Source organism: Mixophyes fleayi, unplaced genomic scaffold, assembly GCF_038048845.1.
Source record: "Mixophyes fleayi isolate aMixFle1 unplaced genomic scaffold, aMixFle1.hap1 Scaffold_253, whole genome shotgun sequence".
Classification (NCBI taxonomy): Eukaryota; Metazoa; Chordata; class Amphibia; order Anura; family Limnodynastidae; genus Mixophyes; species Mixophyes fleayi.
Genome location: NW_027446637.1, coordinates 7,501 through 20,000, shown reverse-complemented (window position 1 = coordinate 20,000; position 12,500 = coordinate 7,501). Strand labels below are relative to the sequence as shown.

The 12,500-nt window shown below is 46.4% G+C and overlaps 24 non-coding genes and 28 pseudogenes across 24 annotated transcripts; all 52 read left to right on the top strand.

The window, feature by feature from the left end:
• Window positions 1–180: 180 nt before the first annotated feature.
• Window positions 181–299, top strand: LOC142124681 (5S ribosomal RNA). The gene has a single exon (XR_012684780.1). It is a non-coding gene; the product is annotated as a 5S ribosomal RNA (ribosomal RNA).
• An 82-nt stretch (window positions 300–381) lies between these two features.
• Window positions 382–500, top strand: LOC142124793 (5S ribosomal RNA; annotated as a pseudogene).
• A 239-nt stretch (window positions 501–739) lies between these two features.
• On the top strand, window positions 740–858 carry LOC142124812 (5S ribosomal RNA; annotated as a pseudogene).
• Window positions 859–939: 81 nt separating this feature from the next.
• LOC142125064 (5S ribosomal RNA) lies at window positions 940–1,058 on the top strand (annotated as a pseudogene).
• Window positions 1,059–1,300: 242 nt separating this feature from the next.
• LOC142124945 (5S ribosomal RNA) lies at window positions 1,301–1,419 on the top strand (annotated as a pseudogene).
• An 82-nt stretch (window positions 1,420–1,501) lies between these two features.
• LOC142124967 (5S ribosomal RNA) lies at window positions 1,502–1,620 on the top strand (annotated as a pseudogene).
• An 80-nt stretch (window positions 1,621–1,700) lies between these two features.
• Window positions 1,701–1,819, top strand: LOC142124634 (5S ribosomal RNA). Its single transcript, XR_012684738.1, has one exon. It is a non-coding gene; the product is annotated as a 5S ribosomal RNA (ribosomal RNA).
• An 80-nt stretch (window positions 1,820–1,899) lies between these two features.
• On the top strand, window positions 1,900–2,018 carry LOC142124853 (5S ribosomal RNA; annotated as a pseudogene).
• Window positions 2,019–2,300: 282 nt separating this feature from the next.
• LOC142124938 (5S ribosomal RNA) lies at window positions 2,301–2,419 on the top strand (annotated as a pseudogene).
• Window positions 2,420–3,019: 600 nt separating this feature from the next.
• Window positions 3,020–3,138, top strand: LOC142124814 (5S ribosomal RNA). The gene has a single exon (XR_012684823.1). It is a non-coding gene; the product is annotated as a 5S ribosomal RNA (ribosomal RNA).
• An 83-nt stretch (window positions 3,139–3,221) lies between these two features.
• Window positions 3,222–3,340, top strand: LOC142124639 (5S ribosomal RNA). Its single transcript, XR_012684742.1, has one exon. It is a non-coding gene; the product is annotated as a 5S ribosomal RNA (ribosomal RNA).
• An 81-nt stretch (window positions 3,341–3,421) lies between these two features.
• LOC142124919 (5S ribosomal RNA) lies at window positions 3,422–3,540 on the top strand (annotated as a pseudogene).
• An 82-nt stretch (window positions 3,541–3,622) lies between these two features.
• LOC142124569 (5S ribosomal RNA) lies at window positions 3,623–3,741 on the top strand. The gene has a single exon (XR_012684679.1). It is a non-coding gene; the product is annotated as a 5S ribosomal RNA (ribosomal RNA).
• Window positions 3,742–3,821: 80 nt separating this feature from the next.
• LOC142124773 (5S ribosomal RNA) lies at window positions 3,822–3,940 on the top strand (annotated as a pseudogene).
• Window positions 3,941–4,021: 81 nt separating this feature from the next.
• LOC142124807 (5S ribosomal RNA) lies at window positions 4,022–4,140 on the top strand (annotated as a pseudogene).
• An 81-nt stretch (window positions 4,141–4,221) lies between these two features.
• On the top strand, window positions 4,222–4,340 carry LOC142124644 (5S ribosomal RNA). The gene has a single exon (XR_012684747.1). It is a non-coding gene; the product is annotated as a 5S ribosomal RNA (ribosomal RNA).
• An 80-nt stretch (window positions 4,341–4,420) lies between these two features.
• LOC142124868 (5S ribosomal RNA) lies at window positions 4,421–4,539 on the top strand (annotated as a pseudogene).
• An 81-nt stretch (window positions 4,540–4,620) lies between these two features.
• LOC142124552 (5S ribosomal RNA) lies at window positions 4,621–4,739 on the top strand. Its single transcript, XR_012684663.1, has one exon. It is a non-coding gene; the product is annotated as a 5S ribosomal RNA (ribosomal RNA).
• Window positions 4,740–4,820: 81 nt separating this feature from the next.
• On the top strand, window positions 4,821–4,939 carry LOC142124557 (5S ribosomal RNA). Its single transcript, XR_012684667.1, has one exon. It is a non-coding gene; the product is annotated as a 5S ribosomal RNA (ribosomal RNA).
• Window positions 4,940–5,020: 81 nt separating this feature from the next.
• Window positions 5,021–5,139, top strand: LOC142124726 (5S ribosomal RNA; annotated as a pseudogene).
• Window positions 5,140–5,220: 81 nt separating this feature from the next.
• Window positions 5,221–5,339, top strand: LOC142124678 (5S ribosomal RNA). Its single transcript, XR_012684778.1, has one exon. It is a non-coding gene; the product is annotated as a 5S ribosomal RNA (ribosomal RNA).
• An 80-nt stretch (window positions 5,340–5,419) lies between these two features.
• On the top strand, window positions 5,420–5,538 carry LOC142124643 (5S ribosomal RNA). Its single transcript, XR_012684746.1, has one exon. It is a non-coding gene; the product is annotated as a 5S ribosomal RNA (ribosomal RNA).
• Window positions 5,539–5,619: 81 nt separating this feature from the next.
• On the top strand, window positions 5,620–5,738 carry LOC142124867 (5S ribosomal RNA; annotated as a pseudogene).
• A 74-nt stretch (window positions 5,739–5,812) lies between these two features.
• On the top strand, window positions 5,813–5,931 carry LOC142124551 (5S ribosomal RNA). The gene has a single exon (XR_012684662.1). It is a non-coding gene; the product is annotated as a 5S ribosomal RNA (ribosomal RNA).
• An 81-nt stretch (window positions 5,932–6,012) lies between these two features.
• LOC142124554 (5S ribosomal RNA) lies at window positions 6,013–6,131 on the top strand. The gene has a single exon (XR_012684665.1). It is a non-coding gene; the product is annotated as a 5S ribosomal RNA (ribosomal RNA).
• Window positions 6,132–6,212: 81 nt separating this feature from the next.
• LOC142124667 (5S ribosomal RNA) lies at window positions 6,213–6,331 on the top strand. The gene has a single exon (XR_012684768.1). It is a non-coding gene; the product is annotated as a 5S ribosomal RNA (ribosomal RNA).
• Window positions 6,332–6,413: 82 nt separating this feature from the next.
• On the top strand, window positions 6,414–6,532 carry LOC142124816 (5S ribosomal RNA; annotated as a pseudogene).
• Window positions 6,533–6,612: 80 nt separating this feature from the next.
• LOC142124838 (5S ribosomal RNA) lies at window positions 6,613–6,731 on the top strand. The gene has a single exon (XR_012684825.1). It is a non-coding gene; the product is annotated as a 5S ribosomal RNA (ribosomal RNA).
• An 81-nt stretch (window positions 6,732–6,812) lies between these two features.
• LOC142124813 (5S ribosomal RNA) lies at window positions 6,813–6,931 on the top strand (annotated as a pseudogene).
• An 80-nt stretch (window positions 6,932–7,011) lies between these two features.
• Window positions 7,012–7,130, top strand: LOC142124754 (5S ribosomal RNA; annotated as a pseudogene).
• An 81-nt stretch (window positions 7,131–7,211) lies between these two features.
• On the top strand, window positions 7,212–7,330 carry LOC142124927 (5S ribosomal RNA; annotated as a pseudogene).
• Window positions 7,331–7,411: 81 nt separating this feature from the next.
• On the top strand, window positions 7,412–7,530 carry LOC142124658 (5S ribosomal RNA). Its single transcript, XR_012684759.1, has one exon. It is a non-coding gene; the product is annotated as a 5S ribosomal RNA (ribosomal RNA).
• An 80-nt stretch (window positions 7,531–7,610) lies between these two features.
• Window positions 7,611–7,729, top strand: LOC142124981 (5S ribosomal RNA; annotated as a pseudogene).
• A 272-nt stretch (window positions 7,730–8,001) lies between these two features.
• On the top strand, window positions 8,002–8,120 carry LOC142124787 (5S ribosomal RNA; annotated as a pseudogene).
• Window positions 8,121–8,358: 238 nt separating this feature from the next.
• On the top strand, window positions 8,359–8,477 carry LOC142124736 (5S ribosomal RNA; annotated as a pseudogene).
• Window positions 8,478–8,559: 82 nt separating this feature from the next.
• LOC142124540 (5S ribosomal RNA) lies at window positions 8,560–8,678 on the top strand. Its single transcript, XR_012684652.1, has one exon. It is a non-coding gene; the product is annotated as a 5S ribosomal RNA (ribosomal RNA).
• Window positions 8,679–8,758: 80 nt separating this feature from the next.
• Window positions 8,759–8,877, top strand: LOC142124975 (5S ribosomal RNA; annotated as a pseudogene).
• A 79-nt stretch (window positions 8,878–8,956) lies between these two features.
• Window positions 8,957–9,075, top strand: LOC142124839 (5S ribosomal RNA; annotated as a pseudogene).
• Window positions 9,076–9,156: 81 nt separating this feature from the next.
• Window positions 9,157–9,275, top strand: LOC142124781 (5S ribosomal RNA; annotated as a pseudogene).
• Window positions 9,276–9,355: 80 nt separating this feature from the next.
• Window positions 9,356–9,474, top strand: LOC142124709 (5S ribosomal RNA). Its single transcript, XR_012684807.1, has one exon. It is a non-coding gene; the product is annotated as a 5S ribosomal RNA (ribosomal RNA).
• Window positions 9,475–9,745: 271 nt separating this feature from the next.
• Window positions 9,746–9,864, top strand: LOC142124566 (5S ribosomal RNA). The gene has a single exon (XR_012684677.1). It is a non-coding gene; the product is annotated as a 5S ribosomal RNA (ribosomal RNA).
• An 80-nt stretch (window positions 9,865–9,944) lies between these two features.
• Window positions 9,945–10,063, top strand: LOC142124633 (5S ribosomal RNA). The gene has a single exon (XR_012684737.1). It is a non-coding gene; the product is annotated as a 5S ribosomal RNA (ribosomal RNA).
• Window positions 10,064–10,144: 81 nt separating this feature from the next.
• LOC142125035 (5S ribosomal RNA) lies at window positions 10,145–10,263 on the top strand. The gene has a single exon (XR_012684845.1). It is a non-coding gene; the product is annotated as a 5S ribosomal RNA (ribosomal RNA).
• Window positions 10,264–10,534: 271 nt separating this feature from the next.
• On the top strand, window positions 10,535–10,653 carry LOC142124661 (5S ribosomal RNA). The gene has a single exon (XR_012684762.1). It is a non-coding gene; the product is annotated as a 5S ribosomal RNA (ribosomal RNA).
• An 82-nt stretch (window positions 10,654–10,735) lies between these two features.
• LOC142124766 (5S ribosomal RNA) lies at window positions 10,736–10,854 on the top strand (annotated as a pseudogene).
• Window positions 10,855–10,934: 80 nt separating this feature from the next.
• On the top strand, window positions 10,935–11,053 carry LOC142124703 (5S ribosomal RNA). Its single transcript, XR_012684801.1, has one exon. It is a non-coding gene; the product is annotated as a 5S ribosomal RNA (ribosomal RNA).
• An 82-nt stretch (window positions 11,054–11,135) lies between these two features.
• Window positions 11,136–11,254, top strand: LOC142124641 (5S ribosomal RNA). Its single transcript, XR_012684744.1, has one exon. It is a non-coding gene; the product is annotated as a 5S ribosomal RNA (ribosomal RNA).
• An 81-nt stretch (window positions 11,255–11,335) lies between these two features.
• On the top strand, window positions 11,336–11,454 carry LOC142124896 (5S ribosomal RNA; annotated as a pseudogene).
• Window positions 11,455–11,535: 81 nt separating this feature from the next.
• On the top strand, window positions 11,536–11,654 carry LOC142124656 (5S ribosomal RNA). The gene has a single exon (XR_012684758.1). It is a non-coding gene; the product is annotated as a 5S ribosomal RNA (ribosomal RNA).
• An 80-nt stretch (window positions 11,655–11,734) lies between these two features.
• On the top strand, window positions 11,735–11,853 carry LOC142124882 (5S ribosomal RNA; annotated as a pseudogene).
• A 272-nt stretch (window positions 11,854–12,125) lies between these two features.
• LOC142124786 (5S ribosomal RNA) lies at window positions 12,126–12,244 on the top strand (annotated as a pseudogene).
• Window positions 12,245–12,483: 239 nt separating this feature from the next.
• The window catches only part of LOC142124735 (5S ribosomal RNA), a 119-nt pseudogene continuing 102 nt past the window's right edge, over window positions 12,484–12,500 (top strand).

Here is a 12,500-nt window from a genome sequence, read left to right as displayed (position 1 = left end):
GTAGGTCAATAGGAAACCAATACCTACAGCCACACCACCCTGAACAAGCCCAATCTCGTCTGATCTTGAAAGCTAAGCAGGTCCAGGCCTGGTTAGTACTTTTTTTTTTCTATCTTGTTCTGGCTTCCTTCAATGCTGGTTTTAAAATGTATAAGTGATATAGGTCATTAGAAAACCAATACCTACAGCCACACCACCCTGGACAAGCCCACTCTCGTCTGATCTTGGAAGCTAAGCAGGGCCGGGCCTGGTTAGTACTTGGATGGGAGACCACCTGGGAATACCAGGTGCTGTAGGCCTTTTTTTTTTTCTCTCTTGTTCCGGCTTCCTTCAATGCTTGTTTTTAGATGAATAAGAGATGTAGGTCAATAGGAAAACAATATCTACAGCCACACCACCCTGAACAAGCCCAATCTCGTCTGATCTTGGAAGCTAAGCAGGGCTGGGCCTGGTTAGTACTTGGATGGGAGACCACCTGGAAATACCAGATGCTGTAGGCTTTATTTTTTCTCTCTTGTTCCGGCCTCCTTCAATGCTGGTTTTGAGATGTATAAAAGATGTAGGTCAATAGTAAACCAATACCTACAGCCACACCACCCTGAACAAGCCCAATCTCGTCTGATCTTGAAAGCTAAGCAGGTTTGGGCCTGGTTAGTACCTTTTTTTTTCTCTCTTGTTCTGGCTTCCTTCAATGCTGGTTTTAAAATGTATAAGTGATGTAAGTCATTAGGAAACCAATACCTACAGCCACACCACCCTGGACAAGCCCAATCTCGTCTGATCTTGGAAGCTAAGCAGAGCCGGGCCTGGTTATTACTTAGATGGGAGACCACCTGGGAATACCAGGTGCTGTAGGCATTTTTTTTTTCTCTCTTGTTCCGGCTTCCTTCAATGCTGGTTTTTAGATGTATAAGAGATGTAGGTCAATAGGAAACCAATACCTACAGCCACACCACCCTGAACAAGCCCAATCTCGTCTGATCTTGGAAGCTAAGCAGAGCCGGGGCTGGTTAGTGTTTGGTTGCGAGACCACCTGGGAATACCAGGTGCTGTAGGCCCTTTTTTTTTTCTCTCTTGTTCCGACTTCCTTCAATGCTGGTTTTGAGATGTATAAGAGATGTAGGTCAATAGGAAACCAATACCTACAGCCACACCACCCTGAACAAGCCCAATCTTGTCTGATCTTGGAAGCTAAGCAGGGCTGGGCCTGGTTAGTACTTTTTTTTTTTCTCTCTTGTTCTGGCTTCCTTCAATGCTGGTTTTAAAATGTATAAGTGATGTCGGTCATTAGGAAACCAATACCTACAGCCACACCACCCTGGACAAGCCCAATCTCGTCTGATCTTGGAAGCTAAGCAGAGCCGGGCCTGGTTAGTACTTGGCTCAGAGACCACCTGGGAATACCAGGTGCTGTAGGCCTTTTTTTTTTTCTCTCTTGTTCCGGCTTCCTTCAATGCTTGTTTTTAGATGTATAAGAGATGTAGGTTAATAAGAAAACAATACCTACAGCCACAGCACACTGAACAATCCCAATCTCGTTTGATCTTGGAAGCTAAGCAGGGCTGGGCCTGGTTAGTACTTGGATGGGAGACCACCTGGAAATACGAGGTGCTGTAGGCTTTTTTTTTTCTCTCTTGTTCCGGCCTCCTTCAATGCTGGTTTTGAGATGTATAAGAGATGTAGGTCAATAGGAAACCAATACCTACAGCCACACCACCCTGAACAAGCCCAATCTCGTCTGATCTTGGAAGCTAAGCAGAGCCGGGCCTGGTTAGTACTTGGATGGGAGACCACCTGGGAATACCAGGTGCTGTAGGCTTTTTTTTTTCTCTCTTGTTCCGGCCTCCTTCAATGCTGGTTTTGAGATGTATAAGAGATGTAGGTCAATAGGAAACCAATACCTACAGCCACACCACCCTGAACAAGCCCAATCTCATCTGATCTTGGAAGCTAAGCAGAGCCAGGCCTGGTTAGTACTTGGATGGGAGACCACCTGGAAATATCAGGTGCTGTAGGCCTTTTTTTTTTCTCTCTTTTTCCGGCTTCCTTCAATGCTGGTGTTGAGATGTATAAGAGATGTAGGTCAATAGGAAACTAATACCTACAGCCACTCCACCTTGAACAAGAACAATCTCGTCTGATCTTGAAAGATAAGCGGCGCCAGGCCTAGTTAGTACATGGATGGGAGACCACCTGGGAATGCCAGGTGCTGTAGGCCTTTTTTTTTTTCTCTTTTGATCCGGCTTCCTTCAATGCTGGTTTTCAGATGTATAAGTGATGTAGGTCATTAGGAAACCAAATGCTACAGCCACAACACGCTGAACAAGCCCAATCTCATCTGATCTTGGAAGCTAAGCAGAGCCGGGCCTGGTTAGTACTTGGATGGGAGACCACCTGGAAATATCAGGTGCTGTAGGCCTTTTTTTTTTCTCTCTTTTTCCGGCTTCCTTCAATGCTGGTGTTGAGATGTATAAGAGATGTAGGTCAATAGGAAACTAATACCTACAGCCACTCCACCTTGAACAAGAACAATCTCGTCTGATCTTGAAAGATAAGCGGCGCCAGGCCTAGTTAGTACATGGATGGGAGACCACCTGGGAATGCCAGGTGCTGTAGGCCTTTTTTTTTTTCTCTCTTGTTCCGACTTCCTTCAATGCTGGTTTTCAGATGTATAAGAGATGTAGGTCAATAGGGCACAAATACCTACAGCCACACCACCCTGAACAAGCCCAATCTCATCTGATCTTGAAAGCTAAGCAGGTCCGGGCCTGGTTAGTACTTTTTTTTTTCTCTCTTGTTCTGGCTTCCTTCAATGCTGGTTTTGAGATGTATAAGTGATGTAGGTCATTAGGAAACTAATACCTACAGCCACACCACCCTGAACAAGCCCAATCTCATCTGATCTTGAAAGCTAAGCAGGTCCGGTCCTGGTTAGTACTTTTTTTTTTCTCTCTTCTTCTGGCTTACTTCAATGCTGGTTTTAAAATGTATAAGTGATGTAGGTCATTAGGAAACCAATACCTACAGCCACACCACCCTGGACAAGCCCAATCTCATCTGATCTTGGAAGCTAAGCAGGGCCGGGCCTGGTTAGTACTTGAATGGGAGACCACCTGGGAATACCAGGTGCTGTAGGCCTTTTTTTTTTTTCTCTCTTGTTCCGGCTTCCTTCAATGCTTGTTTTTAGATGTATAAAAGATGTAGGTCAATAGTAAATCAATACCTACAGCCACACCACCCTGAACAAGCCCAATCTCGTCTGATCTTGGAAGCTAAGCAGGGCTGGGCCTGGTTAGTAATTGGGTGGGAGACCACCTGGGAATACCAGGTGCTGTAGGCCTTTTTTTTTTCTCTCTTGTTCCGGCTTCCTTCAATGCTGGTTTTTAGATGTATAAGAGATGTAGGTCAATAGGAAACCAATACCTACAGCCACACCACCCTGAACAAGCCCAATCTTGTCTGATCTTGGAAGCTAAGCAGAGCTGGGCCTGGTTAGTACTTGGATGCAAGACCACCTGGGAATACCAGGTGCTGTAGGCCCTTTTTTTTTTCTCTCTTGTTCCGACTTCCTTCAATGCTGGTTTTGAGATGTATAAGAGATGTAGGTCAATAGGAAAACAATACCTACAGCCACACCACCCTGAACAAGCCCAATCTCGTCTGATCTTGGAAGCTAAGCAGGGCTGGGCCTGGTTAGTACTTGGATGGGAGACCACCTGGAAATACCAGGTGCTGTAGGCTTTTTTTTTTCTCTCTTGTTCCGGCCTCCTTCAATGCTGGTTTTGAGATGTATAAGAGATGTAGGTCAATAGGAAACCAATACCTACAGCCACACCACCCTGAACAAGCCCATTCTCATCTGATCTTGGAAGCTAAGCAGAGCCAGGCCTGGTTAGTACTTGGATGGGAGACCACCTGGGAATACCAGGTGCTGTAGGTCTTTTTTTCTTCTCTCTTGTTCCGGCTTCCTTCAATGCTGTTTTCTAGATGTATAAGAGATGTAGGTCAATAGGAAAACAATACCTACAGCCACACCACCCTGAACAAGCCCAATCTCGTCTGATCGTGGAAGCTAAGCAGGGACGGGCCTGGTTAGTACTTGGATGGGAGACCACCTGGAAATACCAGGTGCTGTAGGCTTTTTTTTTTTCTCTCTTGTTCCGGCCTCCTTCAATGCTGGTTTTGAGATGTATAAGAGATGTAGGTCAATAGGAAACCAATACCTACAGCCACACCTCCCTGAACAAGCCCAATCTCGTCTGATCTTGGAAGCTAAGCAGAGCCGGGCCTGGTTAGTACTTGGATGGGAGACCACCTGGGAATACCAGGTGCTGTAGGCCATTTTTCTTCTCTCTTGTTCCGGCTTCCTTCAATGCTGGTTTCTAGATGTATAAGAGATGTAGGTCAATAGGAAAACAATACCTACAGCCACACCACCCTGAACAAGCCCAATCTCGTCTGATCTTGGAAGCTAAGCAGGGACGGTCCTGGTTAGTTCTTGGATGGGAGACCACCTGGGAATACCAGGTGCTGTACGCCTTTTTTTCTTCTCTCTTCTTCCGGCCTCCTTCAATGCTGGTTTCTAGATGTATAAGAGATGTAGGTCAATAGGAAAACATTACCTACAGCCACACCACCCTGAACAAGCCCAATCTCGTCTGATCTTGGAAGCTAAGCAGGGACAGGCCTGGTTAGTACTTGGATGGGAGACCACCTGGGAATACCAGGTGCTGTAGGTCTTTTTTTCTTCTCTCTTGTTCCGGCTTCCTTCAATGCTGTTTTCTAGATGTATAAGAGATGTAGGTCAATAGGAAAACAATACCTACAGCCACACCACCCTGAACAAGCCCAATCTCGTCTGATCTTGGAAGCTAAGCAGGGACGGGCCTGGTTAGTACTTGGATGGGATACCACCTGGGAATACCAGGTGCTGTAGGCCTTTTTTTCTTCTCTCTTGTTCCGGCTTCCTTCAATGCTGTTTTCTAGATGTATAAGAGATGTAGGTCAATAGGAAAACAATACCTACAGCCACACCTCCCTGAACAAGCCCAATCTCATCTGATCTTGGAAGCTAAGCAGAGCCAGGCCTGGTTAGTACTTGGATGGGAGACCACCTGGGAATACCAGGTGCTGTAGGCCTTTTTTTCTTCTCTCTTGTTCCGGCTTCCTTCAATGCTGGTTTCTAGATGTATAAGAGATGTAGGTCAATAGGAAAACAATACCTACAGCCACACCACCCTGAACAAGCCCAATCTCATCTGATCTTGGATGCTAAGCAGGGCTGGGCCTGGTTAGTACTTGGATGGGAGACCACCTGGAAATACCAGGTGCTGTAGGCTTTTTTTTTTCTCTCTTGTTCTGGCCTCCTTCAATGCTGGTTTTAAGATGTATAAGAGATGTAGGTCAATAGGAAACCAATACCTACAGCCACACCTCCCTGAACAAGCCCAATCTCGTCTGATCTTGGAAGCTAAGCAGAGCCGGGCCTGGTTAGTACTTGGATGGGAGACCACCTGGGAATACCAGGTGCTGTAGGCCATTTTTTCTTCTCTCTTGTTCCGGCTTCCTTCAATGCTGGTTTCTAGATGTATAAGAGATGTAGGTCAATAGGAAAACAATACCTACAGCCACACCACCCTGAACAAGCCCAATCTCGTCTGATCTTGGAAGCTAAGCAGGGACGGTCCTGGTTAGTTCTTGGATGGGAGACCACCTGGGAATACCAGGTGCTGTACGCCTTTTTTTCTTCTTCCGGCTTCCTTCAATGCTGGTTTCTAGATGTATAAGAGATGTAGGTCAATAGGAAAACGTTACCTACAGCCACACCACCCTGAACAAGCCCAATCTCGTCTGATCTTGGAAGCTAAGCAGGGACAGGCCTGGTTAGTACTTGGATGGGAGACCACCTGGGAATACCAGGTGCTGTAGGTCTTTTTTTCTTCTCTCTTGTTCCGGCTTCCTTCAATGCTGTTTTCTAGATGTATAAGAGATGTAGCTCAATAGGAAAACAATACCTACAGCCACACCACCCTGAACAAGCCCAATCTCGTCTGATCTTGGAAGCTAAGCAGGGACGGGCCTGGTTAGTACTTGGATGGGATACCACCTGGGAATACCAGGTGCTGTAGGCCTTTTTTTCTTCTCTCTTGTTCCGGCTTCCTTCAATGCTGTTTTCTAGATGTATAAGAGATGTAGGTCAATAGGAAAACAATACCTACAGCCACACCACCCTGAACAAGCCCAATCTCATCTGATCTTGGAAGCTAAGCAGGGACGGGCCTGGTTAGTACTTGGATGGGAGACCACCTGGGAATACCAGGTGCTGTAGGCCTTTTTTTTTTTCTCTCTTGTTCCCGCTTCCTTCAATGCTGGTTTTTAGATGTATAAGAGATGTAGGTCAATAGGAAACCAATACCTGCAGCCACACCTCCCTGAACAAGCCCAATCTCGTCTGATCTTGGAAGCTAAGCAGAGCCGGGCCTGGTTAGTACTTGGATGGGAGACCACCTGGAAATACCAGGTGCTGTAGGCTTTTTTTTTTCTCTCTTGTTCCGGCCTCCTTCAATGCTGGTTTTGAGATGTATAAGAGATGTAGGTCAATAGGAAACCAATGCCTACAGCCACACCTCCCTGAACAAGCCCAATCTCATCTGATCTTGGAAGCTAAGCAGAGCCGGGCCTGGTTAGTACTTGGATGGGAGACCACCTGGGAATACCAGGTGCTGTAGGCCTTTTTTTCTTCTCTCTTGTTCCGGCTTCCTTCAATGCTGGTTTCTAGATGTATAAGAGATGTAGGTCAATAGGAAAACAATACCTACAGCCACACCACCCTGAACAAGCCCAATCTTGTCTGATCTTGGATGCTAAGCAGGGCTGGGCCTGGTTAGTACTTGGATGGGAGACCACCTGGAAATACCAGGTGCTGTAGGCTTTTTTTTTTCTCTCTTGTTCCGGCCTCCTTCAATGCTGGTTTTGAGATGTATAAGAGATGTAGGTCAATAGGAAACCAATACCTACAGCCACACCTCCCTGAACAAGCCCAATCTCGTCTGATCTTGGAAGCTAAGCAGAGCCGGGCCTGGTTAGTACTTGGATAGGAGACCACCTGGGAATACCAGGTGCTGTAGGCCATTTTTTCTTCTCTCTTGTTCCGGCTTCCTTCAATGCTGGTTTCTAGATGTATAAGAGATGTAGGTCAATAGGAAATCAATACCTACAGCCACACCACCCTGAACAAGCCCAATCTCGTCTGATCTTGGAAGCTAAGCAGGGACGGTCCTGGTTAGTTCTTGGATGGGAGACCACCTGGGAATACCAGGTGCTGTACACCTTTTTTTCTTCTCTCTTCTTCCGGCTTCCTTCAATGCTGGTTTCTAGATGTATAAGAGATGTAGGTCAATAGAAAAACGTTACCTACAGCCACACCACCCTGAACAAGCCCAATCTCGTCTGATCTTGGAAGCTAAGCAGGGACAGGCCTGGTTAGTACTTGGATGGGAGACCACCTGGGAATACCAGGTGCTGTAGGCCTTTTTTTTTTCTCTCTTGTTCCGGCTTCCTTCAATGCTGGTTTTGAGATAATAAGAGATGTAGGTCAATAGGAAACCAAAACCTATAGCTACACATCTCTAAACAAGCCCTATCTCGTCTGATCTTGGAAGCTAAGCAGGGCCAGGCCTGGTTAGTACTTGGATGGGAGACCACCTGGGAATACCAGGTGCTGTAGGCTTTTTTTTTTTCTCTCTTGTTCCGGCTTCCTTCAATGCTGGTTTTTAGATGTATAAGAGATGTAGGTCAATAGGAAACCAATACATACAGACACACCACCCTGAACAAGCCTGATCTTGGAAGCTAAGCAGAGCCGGGGTTGGTTAGTACTTGGATGCGAGACAACCTGGGAATACCAGGTGCTGTAGGCCCTTTTTTTTTTCTCTCTTGTTCCGACTTCCTTCAATGCTGGTTTTGAGATGTATAAGAGATGTAGGTCAATAGGAAACCGTAACCTACAGCCACACCACCCTGAACAAACCCAATCTCGTCTGATTTTGGAAGCTAAGCAGGGCTGGGCCTGGTTAGTACTTGGATGGAAGACCACCTGGAAATGCCAGGTGCTGTAGGCTTTTTTTTCTCTCTTGTTCCGGCCTCCTTCAATGCTGGTTTTGATATGTATAAGAGATGTAGGTCAATAGGAAACCAATACCTACAGCCACACCACCCTGAACAAGCCCAATCTCATCTGATCTTGAAAGCTAAGCAGGTCTGGGCCTGGTTAGTACTTTTTTTTTTTCTCTCTTGTTCTGGCTTACTTCAATGCTGGTTTTAAAATGTATAAGTGATGTAGGTCATTAGGAAACCAATACCTACAGCCACACCACCCTGGACAAGCCCAATCTCATCTGATCTTGGAAGCTAAGCAGGGCCAGGCCTGGTTAGTGCTTGGATGGGAGACCCCCTGGGAATACCAGGTGCTGTAGGCCTTTTTTTTTTTCTCTCTTGTTCCGGCTTCCTTCAATGCTTGTTTTTAGATGTATAAGAGATGTAGGTCAATAGGAAAACAATACCTACAGCCACACCACCCTGAACAAGCCCAATCTCATCTGATCTTGGAAGCTAAGCAGGGCTGGGCCTGGTTAGTACTTGGATGGGAGACCACCTGGAAATACCAGGTGCTGTAGGCTTTTTTTTTTCTCTCTTGTTTCGGCCTCCTTCAATGCTGGTTTTCAGATGTATAAGAGATGTAGGTCAATAGGAAACCAATACCTACAGCCACACCACCCTGAACAAGCCCAATCTCGTCTGATCTTGGAAGCTAAGCAGAGCCGGGCCTGGTTAGTACTTGGATTTAAGACCACCTGGGAATACCAGGTGCTGTAGGCTTTTTTTTTTTCTCTTGTTCCGGCCTCCTTCAATGCTGGTTTTGAGATGTATAAGAGATGTAGGTCAATAGGAAACCAATACCTACAGCCACACCACCCTAAACAAGCCCAATCTCGTCTGATCTTGGAAGCTAAGCAGAGCCGGGCCTGGTTAGTACTTGGATGGGAGACCACCTGGGCATACCAGGTGCTGTAGGCCTTTTTTTCTTCTCTCTTGCTCCGGCTTCCTTCAATGCTGGTTTCTAGATGTATAAGAGATGTAGGTCAATAGGAAAACAATACCTACAGCTACACCACCCTGAACAAGCCCAATCTTGTCTGATCTTGGAAGCTAAGCAGGGACGGGCCTGGTTAGTACTTGGATGGGAGATCACCTGGGAATACCAGGTGCTGTAGGCCTTTTTTCTTCTCTCTTGTTCCGGCTTCCTTCAATGCTGGTTTCTAGATGTATAAGAGATGTAGGTCAATAGGAAAATAATACATACAGCCACACCACCCTGAACAAGCCCAATCTCGTCTGATCTTGGAAGCTAAGCAGGGCTGGGCCTGGTTAGTACTTGGATGGGAGACCACCTGGAAATACCAGGTGCTGTAGGCTTTTTTTTTTCTCTCTTGTTCCGGCCTCCTTCAATGCTTGTTTTTAGATGTATAAGAGATGTAGGTCAATAGGAAAACAATACCTACAGCCACACCACCCTGAACAAGCCTGATCTTGGAAGCTAAGCAGAGCCAGGCCTGGTTAGTACTTGGATGCGAGACCACCTGGGGATACCAGGTGCTGTAGGCCCTTTTTTTTTTCTCTCTTGTTCCGACTTCCTTCAATGCTGGTTTTGAGATGTATAAGAGATGTAGGTCAATAGGAAACCAATACCTACAGCCACACCACCCTGAACAAGCCCAATCTCGTCTGATCTTGGAAGCTAAGCAGGGCTGGGCCTGGTTAGTACTTGGATGGGAGACCACCTGGAAATACCAGGTGCTGTAGGCTTTTTTTTTTCTCTCTTGTTCCGGCCTCCTTCAATGTTGGTTTTCAGATGTATAAGAGATGTAGGTCAATAGGAAACCAATACCTACAGCCACACCACCCTGAACAAGCCCAATCTCGTCTGATCTTGGAAGCTAAGCAGAGCCGGGCCTGGTTAGTACTTGGATGGGAGACCACCTGGGAATACCAGGTGCTGTAGGCTTTTTTTTCTTCTCTCTTGTTCCGGCTTCCTTCAATGCTGTTTTCTAGATGTATAAGAGATGTAGGTCAATAGGAAAACAATACCTACAGCCACACCACCCTGAACAAGCCCAATCTCGTCTGATCTTGGAAGCTAAGCAGGGACGGGCCTGGTTAGTACTTGGATGGGAGACCACCTGGGAATACCAGGTGCTGTAGGCTTTTTTTTTTCTCTCTTGTTCCGGCTTCCTTCAATGCTGGTTTTTAGATGTATAAGAGATGTATGTCAATAGTAAAACCAATACCTACAGCCACACCACCCTGAACAAGCCTGATCTTGGAAGCTAAGCAGAGCCAGGCCTGGTTAGTACTTGGATACGAGACCACCTGGGGATACCAGGTGCTGTAGGCCTTTTTTTCTTCTCTCTTGTTCCGGCTTCCTTCAATGCTGTTTTCTAGATGTATAAGAGATGTAGGTCAATAGGAAAACAATACCTACAGCCACACCACCCTGAACAAACCCAATCTCATCTGATCTTGGAAGCTAAGCAGGGACGGGCCTGGTTAGTACTTGGATGGGAGACCACCTGGGAATACCAGGTGCTGTAGGCCTTTTTTTTTTTCTCTCTTGTTCCCGCTTCCTTCAATGCTGGTTTTTAGATGTATAAGAGATGTAGGTCAATAGGAAACCAATACCTACAGCCACACCTCCCTGAACAAGCCCAATCTCGTCTGATCTTGGAAGCTAAGCAGAGCCGGGCCTGGTTAGTACTTGGATGGGAGACCACCTGGAAATACCAGGTGCTGTAGGCTTTTTTTTTTCTCTCTTGTTCCGGCCTCCTTCAATGCTGGTTTTGAGATGTATAAGAGATGTAGGTCAATAGGAAACCAATGCCTACAGCCACACCTCCCTGAACAAGCCCAATCTCGTCTGATCTTGGAAGCTAAGCAGAGCCGGGCCTGGTTAGTACTTGGATGGGAGACCACCTGGGGATACCAGGTGCTGTAGGCCCTTTTTTTTTTCTCTCTTGTTCCGGCCTCCTTCAATGCTGGTTTTGAGATGTATAAGAGATGTAGGTCAATAGGAAACCAATACCTACAGCCACACCTCCCTGAACAAGCCCAATCTCGTCTGATCTTGGAAGCTAAGCAGAGCCGGGCCTGGTTAGTACTTGGATGGGAGACCACCTGGGAATACCAGGTGCTGTAGGCCATTTTTTCTTCTCTCTTGTTCCGGCTTCCTTCAATGCTGGTTTCTAGATGTATAAGAGATGTAGGTCAATAGGAAAACAATACCTACAGCCACACCACCCTGAACAAGCCCAATCTCTTCTGATCTTGGAAGCTAAGCAGGGACGGTCCTGGTTAGTTCTTGGATGGGAGACCACCTGGGAATACCAGGTGCTGTACGCCTTTTTTTCTTCTCTCTTCTTCCGGCTTCCTTCAATGCTGGTTTCTAGATGTATAAGAGATGTAGGTCAATAGGAAAACGTTACCTACAGCCACACCACCCTGAACAAGCCCAATCTCGTCTGATCTTGGAAGCTAAGCAGGGACAGGCCTGGTTAGTACTTGGATGGGAGACCACCTGGGAATACCAGGTGCTGTAGGCCTTTTTTTTTTCTCTCTTGTTCCGGCTTCCTTCAATGCTGGTTTTGAGATAATAAGAGATGTAGGTCAATAGGAAACCAAAACCTACAGCTACACATCTCTAAACAAGCCCAATCTCGTCTGATCTTGGAAGCTAAGCAGGGCCAGGCCTGGTTAGTACTTGGATGGGAGACCACCTGGGAATACCAGGTGCTGTAGGCTTTTTTTTTTTCTCTCTTGTTCCGGCTTCCTTCAATGCTGGTTTTTAGATGTATAAGAGATGTAGGTCAATAGGAAACCAATACATACAGACACACCACCCTGAACAAGCCTGATCTTGGAAGCTAAGCAGAGCCAGGGTTGGTTAGTACTTGGATGCGAGACAACCTGGGAATACCAGGTGCTGTAGGCCCTTTTTTTTTTCTCTCTTGTTCCGACTTCCTTCAATGCTGGTTTTGAGATGTATAAGAGATGTAGGTCAATAGGAAACCGTAACCTACAGCCACACCACCCTGAACAAACCCAATCTCGTCTGATTTTGGAAGCTAAGCAGGGCTGGGCCTGGTTAGTACTTGGATGGAAGACCACCTGGAAATGCCAGGTGCTGTAGGCTTTTTTTTTCTCTCTTGTTCCGGCCTCCTTCAATGCTGGTTTTGATATGTATAAGAGATGTAGGTCAATAGGAAACCAATACCTACAGCCACACCACCCTGAACAAGCCCAATCTCGTCTGATCTTGAAAGCTAAGCAGGTCTGGGCCTGGTTAGTACTTTTTTTTTTTCTCTCTTGTTCTGGCTTACTTCAATGCTGGTTTTAAAATGTATAAGTGATGTAGGTCATTAGGAAACCAATACCTACAGCCACACCAC